This window comes from Carcharhinus amblyrhynchos, chromosome 9 (assembly GCF_965287045.1).
Source record: "Carcharhinus amblyrhynchos chromosome 9, sCarAmb.v2.hapA, whole genome shotgun sequence".
In the NCBI taxonomy this organism is placed as follows: Eukaryota; Metazoa; Chordata; class Chondrichthyes; order Carcharhiniformes; family Carcharhinidae; genus Carcharhinus; species Carcharhinus amblyrhynchos.
In genome coordinates, this window is record NC_137332.1 from 111,402,640 (window position 1) to 111,412,854 (window position 10,215).

At 50.3% G+C, this 10,215-nt stretch overlaps 1 pseudogene across 1 annotated transcript in view; it reads left to right on the top strand.

Moving 5' to 3' along the window:
- The first annotated feature begins 3,973 nt into the window (after positions 1-3,973).
- Positions 3,974-10,215, top strand: part of LOC145348695 (TNF receptor-associated factor 3-like) — a 7,334-nt pseudogene continuing 1,092 nt past the window's right edge. The window contains exons 1-6 of the transcript XR_013887959.1: positions 3,974-4,675; positions 5,885-5,939; positions 8,070-8,174; positions 8,470-8,643; positions 9,690-9,764; positions 10,064-10,150. The product of XR_013887959.1 is annotated as a TNF receptor-associated factor 3-like (transcript). The remainder of the gene's footprint in view (positions 4,676-5,884; positions 5,940-8,069; positions 8,175-8,469; positions 8,644-9,689; positions 9,765-10,063; positions 10,151-10,215) is intronic.

Sequence of the window (10,215 nt, forward strand, 5' to 3'; positions counted from 1 at the left end):
TGGATTAGTGGGGACTGCGGTATGCCGAAATTTCTTCAGTCAAATATCTCAATCCCTGAGGGTCGTACTGGCTCCACCGTTGGATATATTTAAGGTTGGGATAGATCGGTCTCTCAGGGAATTAAGGGATTGGGAAAATATGGAGTTGAAAACCAAAGTCATTGAATTCTTTACAGTGCAGAAGGAGGCCATTCAGCCCATCAAGTCTGCACCGACTCTCTGACAGGGCATCCCATCCAGGCCCACCCTTCTGTCCTATTCCCCCTAACTCCACACATTAGCTTGGCTAATCCATCTAAACTACACATCTTGGGACACTAAGGGGTAATTTAGCATGGCCAAACCACAGAACCCACACAGCTTTGGACACTTAAGGGCAATTTAGCACGGCTAATACACTTAACCTTTACATTTTTAGACATTAAAGGGCAACTTACCATGGCCAATCCACCTAACCTACACATATTTGGACATTAAAAGACAACTTACCATGGCCAATCCACCTAACCTACACATATTTGGACACTAAAAGACAACTTACCATGGCCAATCCACCTAACCTACACATATTTGGACACTAAAAGACAACTTACCATGGCCAATCCACCTAACCTACACATCTTTGGACAGTAAGGTGCAATTTAGTGTGCTTAATCCACCTAACCTGCACATCTTGGGACACTAATGAGCAATTTAGCATGGTCAATCCACCTAGCCTGTGCATCTTTAGACTATGGAAGGATACTGGAGCGCCCGGAGGAAACCCACAGAGACACGGGGAGAATGTGCAGACTCCACCCAAGGTCGGAATCGATCCCTGGCTCTGTTAGGCAGCAGTGCTAACCACTGTGCCGCCGTGAATGGTGGAACAGGGTCGATGGGCTGAATGGCCTAATCCTGCCTTTGCGTGAGCCTCAGTGCGAGCCTCTGCTGGCCAACAGGGTCGGAGCCAGGTCTCAGCGAGGGCGGCTTGACTTGGGTTAGCCAACGGAAAGAGAGAGCTAAGCAGGTTTAACCCGACAGTAACCTCAGTGAAGTTATACAGGCTGCACCACGAAAGCAGAAAGTGGAACGAGAGTTAAAGCAAGTTACAGCGAAGGATGATTTATCAGAGGTTTATTTTTAAGCATTGGATCTGACCCTGAGTCACCCGGGCTTCTGACTGGCAGGTCAACTGGAAATCTTTCAGGAAAGTTTCTGAACCGTTTAGCAAGGGGAAAACTATTGGTGTGGTTTTCTTGAATTTTTCAACCAAGTGTTTGACAAAAGTTCCCCATTCGAGAACAATAGGGAGGCCAGAGAAATGTTATCTGATCTGCGTGCAGTCGGTTTGGAGACAGAAGTGGTGATAAATGGAAAACACATTTCCTTATTTAAATTTGGATTCTTTTTTTGTAGGGGGTCTCACGTGGGGCCACACAGCTATAGCTGGGACTAATCCCGGCCCACACAGTGCCTGCAATAGCCTGAGCCCGTCCTCAGGAAAGATGTGCTGGTTTGGGAAGAGTTTGCAGAGTAGGAATAATAATAACAACGCCAGAGCAATTAGTGGGCTCAATTCTGGGAAGCCATCGTGTGTGCACGGACACATACATACACACACACACACACACACATGCACACAGACACAGACACACACACACGCGTGTGCGCAGGCGCTCACACACATACACACACACACGCGCGCAGGCACACACACACACGCACGCGCGCGCAGACACACACACACATATACGTGCGTACACACACACACATAGACACACACACATACGTGCGCACAGGCACACATGCGCGCGCGCAGGCACACACACACGCACATATACACACACACACATACACACCGCACACACATATACACGCGTACACACACACATATACACACACACGCGCGCGCGCAGGCACACACACACATACACACACACGCACATATACACACACACATACACACCGCACACACATATACACGCGTACACACACACATATACACACACACGCGCGCGCGCAGGCACACACACACACACGCACATATACACACACACATGCACACCACACACACATATACACGCGTACACACACACATATACACACAGACGCGCGCGCACAGGCACACACACACGCGGGCGCGCGCACACACAGGCATACACACATATACACGCAGGCACACACACACATGCGCACGCGCGAACACACACACGCATATGCGTGTGGACACACATGCGCACAGACACACACACACATGCGCACGGACACACACACACACATAGTCATAGATCTGTACAGTGCAACAAAGGCCCTTCAGCCCATCGAGTCTGCACTGACAATAACTACCACTAAAAGCATGCTATTCCCATTTTCCTGCACTTGTCCCATACCCTTGAATGCTATATTTCAAGTGCTCATTCAAATACATTTTAAAGGTTGTAAGGTTTCCGGCCTTCCAAGGCAGTGCATTCCAGATTCCCACCACCCTCTGTGTGAAGAAAATGTTTTCTCAAATCCTCCCTGAATCTCCTGCCTTTTACAGTCAAACAATATCTCCTCGTGATTGACGCCTCAACCTAGGGGAACAGCTGATTCCTACCCATAGAACAAAATCACACAGCACAGAAGAGGCCCTTCAGCCCATCGAACCCACACCGACACAAGGGGAACAGCTGACCTCCCACCTAATCCCACTTACCAGCACTTGGCCCACAGTCCTGAATGTTCTGATGTGCCGAGAGCTCATCCAGTTACTTTTTAAAGGATGTGAGGCATCCCACCTCCCACCCTCCCAGACAGCGCATTCCAGACCCTCACCACCCTCTGAGTAAAAAGGTTTTTCCTCATATCCCCCCCCCCAAATCTCTTGCCCCTCACCTTGAACCTATGTCCCCTCGTGACTGACCCTTCAACTAAGGGGAACAGCTTTCCTTATCCACTCTATCCCTCATAATCTTGTACACCTCGATCAGGTCACCCCCACAGTCTTCTCTGCTCCAACGAAAACAGCCCAAGCCTATCCAACCTCTCTTCGTAACTTAAATGTTCCATCCCAGGCAACAACCTGTCCTAGTCCCCCCACGCCGACGCAGGTTAAGCAAGCCCACCCACATCTCTACTTTCTCAGAAGACGAAGGACATTTGGCCCATCAGCTACCACTCTCACCAATTTTTTACAGATGCTCCATAGAAATCATTCTTTCTGGATGTGTCACAGCTTGGTATGGCTCCTGCTGTGTTCAAGACCACAACAAACTACAAAGGATTGTGAATGTAGCCCAGTCCATTACTCGAACCAACCTCCCGTCCACTGACTCCATCTACACTTCTCGCTGCCTCGGCAAAGCAGCCAGCATAATCAAGGACCCCCCATCAGGAAAAAGATACAAAAGTTTGAGGTCACGTACTGACTGACTCAAGAACAGCATCTTTCTTGCTGCCATCAGACTTTTGAATGGACCTATCTCACACTAAGTTGATCTTTCTCTACACCCTAGCTCTGACTGTAACACTAATTCTGCACCCTCTCCTTTCTTTCTCCCCCATGTAATCTGTGAATGGTATGTTTTGCTTAAGAGTGTGTTTAATATTTAAGTGGCAGCTGGATGGGTCCATGATTAGGGAGGGAATAGAGGGATGCGGTCCAAGTAAGGGAACAAAGTTTTTTTTAGTTGAGTTAGGGCATCATGATCGGCACAGGTTTGGAGGGCCGAAGGGCCTGTTCTTTGTTTTTTTGTCTGTGTAGCGTGCAAGAAACAATACTTTTCACTGTTTCCCAATACATAAAATCATGGAATCTGTACAGAGCATTGAGTCTGCACTGACCACAATCCCACCTGGGCCCCATTTACCCTAACACAAGGCAATTTAGCACGGCCAATCAACCTAACCCGCACATCTTTGGAATCTGCGAGGAAACTGGCGCACCCGGAGGAAACCCACGCAGACACGGGGAGAATGTGCAAACGCCACACAGAGAGTGACCCGAGGCTGGAATCGAACCCGGGTCCCTGACGCTGAGAGGCAGCAGTGCTAACCACTGTGTATCATTACCTGATACCATCAAATCCCTTATAACATTATCCACCTCGATCATGTCTCCCCTCAGCCTGGAGAAAACAATCCAAGCCCAATCAAGTCCACCCTTGGAGCTCAAATCCTCCGTCCCATCCTGAGGGTGGCCTCCCCCTGTGATTTGGAAGGTCAAAAGGTTGGGGGAGAGGGGGGGTTGGATCGAAGTTTTTAAGGGGAATTAAAGGGGTAGTTGGGAGACGTTATTCCTGTCGGCTGGGCTGCTGGGGGAAGGGAGGGATAGCTGTCTGGAGCCAGAGCCTCCTCGGGATTCCCTAACATTCCGAAACTGAGCGCTTGAGGGGCGGGGCTCCGGAATGCGACGTCACAATTAGGATGACGTACTTGGGAGGGGGGAAACCCCCTCTTACTTTAAAGCCTTCTGCCAGCAGATTGGATACATTTGTCCCAGGGAAATTGCAACACAGAAAGCTGAGACCCATTTAATCCTCTCTCTGACTCTTAGCGGAACTACCATGGTGGCCCTCGTCTCCGGGATCACCCCGGTCGACCCGAGCAACAGCTCTTGCCTCTGCTCTGCCTGCTGCTTCCTCCTCATTAAACCCAAGCAGACCGAGTGTGGACACCGTTACTGCACCGCCTGTCTGGAGAACCTGTTCAAGTGAGTTGCGAAGGCGTCCCCCCCCCCCCACCTCTCTCTATCTCTCTTATTCTCTCTGATTATCTCCCGCTTGTTCTCAAGAAGTGGGTCTGATGGCTGGTGTCTGTACTTTGGTGGGGTGGGGAGGAGGTGTTGCTGGATTTTGGGGTAAGGGGTACACAGATACATAAGGCATGGACTTATTTTACGTTAAGTTGATCTTTCTCTATACCCTAGCTATGACTGTAACACTACATTCTGTACTGTCTCGTTTCCTTCTCTATAAACGGTATGTTTTGTCTCTATAGCGCGTAAGAAATAATACTTTTCAGTGTATGTTACTACAAGTGACAAATCAATTCAAAATACCCATCGCCGTCTGTGTGCCAAGGATTATACGAGAGAGACAAGGATCACAACCCACAGCAGCAGGGACCTGGGTTCGATTCCCAGCTTGGGTCACTGTCTGTGTGGAGTCTGTACGTTCTCCCTGTGTCTGCGTGGGTTTCCTCCGGGTGCTCCGTTTCCCTCCCACAGTCTGAAAGATGTGCTGGTTAGGTGGATTTATGCTAAATTCTCCCAGTGTACCCGACAGGCACCGGAGTGTGGCGACGAGGGAATTTTCACAGTAACTTCATTGCAGTGTTAATGTAAACCTACTTGTGACACTAATAAATAAACTTTAACTTTTAATTTGACTAGTTCCCCAATTGTTAAGTTTTGAATACTCCCACAGAGTAAGCACTGAAAAGTTTTGTTTATTTATTAGTGTCACAAGTAGGCTTACATTAACACTACAATGAAGTTACTGCGAAAATCCCCTAGTCGCCACACTCTGGTGACTGTTCGGATACACTGGCCGTGCTAAATTCTCCCTCAATGTACCCTCACCTGCACAACTTTTAAACTGTGGGAGGAAACTGGAGCACCCGGAAGAAACCCACGCAGACACAGGGAGAACATGCAGAGTCCGCACAGACAGTGACCCGAGGCTAGGAATTGAACCCAGGTCCCTGGCACTGTGAGGCAGCGGTGCTAACCACTGTGCCGATGGCAAAGCTGCAAATACTGGCAGTACTGAGTCAGACGATGGAATGTGAATTGTTATCTGTAGCGACAGGAGGAGGTCATTCAGCCCCCAGGCATTGTTCCGTCAGTCAGTGCAACTGTGGTTGATCTATGGCCGAATTCCATATACATTAACACATTGGTTTTATCTCTTTCTCTCAGAACAGAGAATGAGGCAGACTGCACTGTTTGTCAACAGAAGGTCCTGCGATCCAAGGTAGGGCTCCTAATTCATTGAAAATTTGCTCTTTCATCGATGGCTTTGCTTGATGGGGGTTTAGGTACTTACAAGGGAGCCAGCCAGTAGTAAGGACAGCGACCAGAATGAATGCATGTGTATTGTGCATGTCAGCAATGTACAACCTGGAGGGATTCTTAACAAGAAACACAGCAGATATAAGAGTTACAGACTGGAATCTAATCGAGGGGTTCAGATGGTTTATATATGGAATACTGGATACCTGGGAGTGAGTTACAGACTGGAATCTAATCGAGGGGTTCAGATGGTTTATATATAGAATAATGGATACCTGGGAGTGAGTTACAGACTGGAATCTAATCGAGGGGTTCAGATGGTTTATATATAGAATAATGGATACCTGGGAGTGAGTTACAGACTGGAATCTAATCGAGGGGTTCAGATGGTTTATATATAGAATACTGGATACCTGGGAGTGAGTTACAGACTGGAATCTAATCGAGGGGTTCAGATGGTTTATATATAGAATAATGGATACCTGGGAGTGAGTTACAGACTGGAATCTAATCGAGGGGTTCAGATGGTTTATATATAGAATACTGGATACCTGGGAGTGAGTTACAGACTGGAATCTAATCGAGGGGTTCAGATGGTTTATATATAGAATAATGGATACCTGGGATTGAGTTACAGACTGGAATCTAATCGAGGGGTTCAGATGGTTTATATATAGAATAATGGATATCTGGGACTGAGTGACAGACTGGAATCTAATCGAGGGGTCCAGATGGTTTATATATGGAATAGTGGATACCTGGGAGTGAGTCACAGACTGGATTGTAAGTGCACAGTGATCGTCTGTCGCCACTATGTGTTAACATCCTGATGTCATTGCTTTGGAAGTACCCTGCACCCGATTGTTTTAGAATTTCCTTTCCCACTGCTGGGAATTTTTCATGAACGGAGTGGGTGAATTACAGTGAGGAAGTGAAACTGATGAGGGAGTCCAGTGGGAGCTGTCGTGACTGAACACTCTGTTTCTGCTTCTGCTGCGTGAACTGTCTGCCCTCCCTGCTTCTGGGAAGACAGCGGTGGTTAGCTCGCTGGCGTGATGCAGAGGATGGCTGACCTCACCCTGAGCCTTGCCTCAGCACTCCCAGTGCTTCCACTCTGGAGACTGACTGCTTAGTCCCCCAGTCTGACACTCCCAGTGCCAGACTGAGGGAGTGCCACCTGATCGGAGATTGCGTCTTTCCAGAGAAAAGAACAGCATGGAAACAGGCCCTGTGACCTGAGTCAGTCCATATCCCTCCATTCCCTCCCTATTTACCCAAGGGATATGGGTGTTGCTGGCTGGCCAGCATTTATTGCCATCCCTAGAATCATCGAAACCCTACAGTCAGAAGGATGCCATTCGGCCCATCAAGTCTGTATGGACGACAATCCCAACCAGGCCCTATCCCCATAACCCCACACATTTGCCCTGCTAGTCCCTCTAACCTAGGCATCCAAGGCCACTAAGGGGCAATTTAGCATGGCCAATCCACCCAACCTTCACAGCTTTCAGACTGTGTGTGGGGGGGTGGAAATCTGGAACAACAGGAGGAAAGCCACGCAGAGAATGTGCACACTCCAAACCCTCCTGCCTCACAGCGCCGGGGACCCGGGTTCGATTCCCGGCTCGGGTCACTGTCTGTGTGGAGTTTGCACGTTCTCCCCATGTCTGCGTGGGTTTACTCCAGTTTCCACCCCCCACCCCAAAGATGTGCGGGTTAGGTGGATTGTCCGTCCTAAATTGCCCCTTAGTGTCCCAAAGATGCGTGGGTTCGGTGGATTAGCTATGGTGAATTGCCCCTGAATGGTAGGGGTACTAGCAAGGTAAATACACGAGGTTACGGGAAAAGGGGCTTGGGTGGGATTGTTGTGGGTGCAAGCCTGATGGGCTGAACGGCCTCCTTCTGCAGTGTAGGGATTCTACGAAAGAACAAAGTGTGTCGTTATATTGCTGTTTGCTCAAATGCGTTGCGCGACCCGAACGACCTCACTGATGGGGCGGCGCTACATAAATGCAGGCCCTTTTTTCCCCCCCCTTGTGTCCTCTTTTTTAGGCTGACCCCATCCTCCCTTTCTGTCTCCCCTCCCCCGCAGGTCTATCATGACAGAGCGGCTGAAAACGATGCCTACGCCACCACAATCCAGTGCACTGCATACAGAGAGGGCTGTGACTGGAGAGGGACACTGCGGAACTACCTGGTAAGCTGGGGAGGGGGGGGGGAAGGGGGGGTGAGGGGGAGAGGGGGAACACAGTGACCCAACAAAATTCCAGAATCTGGGGGGAGGGGGGAGGAGAAGAGGTGGTGGAGAAGAGGGGGAGGAGAAGGGGGGAGGAGGGAGATGGGGGTTGTTGATACAGCTGAGGGAGCGCCGCACTGTGGGGGGGGTCAGTATAAGCTGAATTTCTTGGGTGTGTTTCCACTGAATGGAACCCTTTCTTGAAGTGTAATTTGACTGTTGACCCCCTCTCCCCCTCCCCCTCTCTCTCCCTCAGCGCACACACCGGGCCCAGTGTGACTTCCACGTGGTCCCGTGTTCCAACATCACATTCGGCTGTGAGGCGATCGGCCCCAGGAAGAAGATGGCGCTACACGAGACACAGGAGTGCGAGTGGCGGATGGAGCTGTGCCCCCAGTGCCAGACCCTCTGCACCCACAAGCTGCGAGAGGTGGGTGGCGAGGCTGGCCGGGCCCCGCGTGGGGTTAACCGCTTGCCGTCGGTACTAACTGTGCCAGTGTGCATTGATGTAGCACCTCCTGAGGGCGTCAAACAGGAGTGTTCTCCATCAGTGTCTGACACTGAGCGACGCCGTGTGACAGGAAAGCTTGAGGGGGGAGGGGGAGAAGGGGGGTGCTTGTGGGGGTAGAGAGAAGTTTAGGGAGTGAATTCAAGCATTTGGGTTGAAGGCAGGGTGGCCCAGTGGTTGGCATTGCAGCCTCTCAACACCAGGGACATGGGTTCGGTTCCCGGCTCGGGTCACTGTCTGTGTGCACATTCTCCTTGTGTCTGCGTGGGTTTCCTCCAGTTTCTTCCCACACTCCAAAGATGTGCGGGTTAGGTTGATTGGCCGTGCTAAAATTGCCCCTTAGTGTCCTGAGATGTGTAGGTTGGAGGGATTAGCGTGTGGGATACGGGGCTAGGGCTGGGGTGGGGTGGGATTGTGGTCGGTGCGGGTGCGATGGGCCGAATGGCCTCCTTCTGGCACTGTAGGGATTCTATGATTCAGGCAGGGAGTTGCCTGAAGATCCCAGCAGTAGGCTGGGCTGGAAAATCCCACCCTCAGAGTATTCCTGGGGGTTTTGATACACAGCTCGGCTCTGCACCCATGCTTTTATCACTAAACTATTAATCCAGAAACTCAGGTAACGCTCTGGGACCTGGGTTCGAATCCCACCACTGGAGATGGTGGCATTTGAATTCAATATAAAAAGGGATGGAGTGATGACCATGAAACCATTGTCGGGAAAAACCCATCTGATTCACGAGGGCAGGAAATCCGCCTACTTCGCCCTGTCTGGCCTACGTGACTCCAGAGCCACAGCAATGTGGTTGACCTTTGGGCAGCTAGGGGTGGGTAATAAATGCTGGCCCAGCCAGTGACTCCCATGTCCCGTGAATGAATCAATGGTTAAAGGAAGTGAGTCTCTGCCCTCCCTCTCCTGTCGGAGGGCGTGCCGAGTTCCAGGCGCTGACTTTGAGGCTTTGTTTTCTTAGGATCACACTGCGTCCTGCGTCAAACGGAAAGAGGAGTGTCCAGCCTGTGGCCAAACTGACCTGACCAAGGCCGAGGTGAGCAGCCTTCCTTCCTGCTTTTAAATCTCAATTCCAGTGGGAATGGGGCACGGGGATGTTCCCGTTCTGTGGAGGGGTGGGCTCCTTGTCTCAGTTTCGTCATTCTTCACTCTCCTGTTCGAGATTTCAGACTGAGACCCTCATCCAGTCATTGTTTAAAACCCCCCTTCCATCTTCTGTTCTTCTCATCTGTCCATTCTAGAAACTGCTCTTCCTTTCGTCTTCCTCGCACTCTGTGTCGAAAGCTGTGTGTGTCTTTTTTTTACTGAAGTTGTACCTATCTTTTCTCTCACCAGTTGGAGGCGCACTGTGATCCTCTGCACGGTACCTGCCCCAATGCCCAGGTGTCCTGTCCCTTTAAAGATATCGGCTGTCTGGAGACGGTAAGTTCAAAGCATCGACAATCTGCGCTCCCTCGGCGCGGACCCTCAGTAGTTGACTAGGGGGT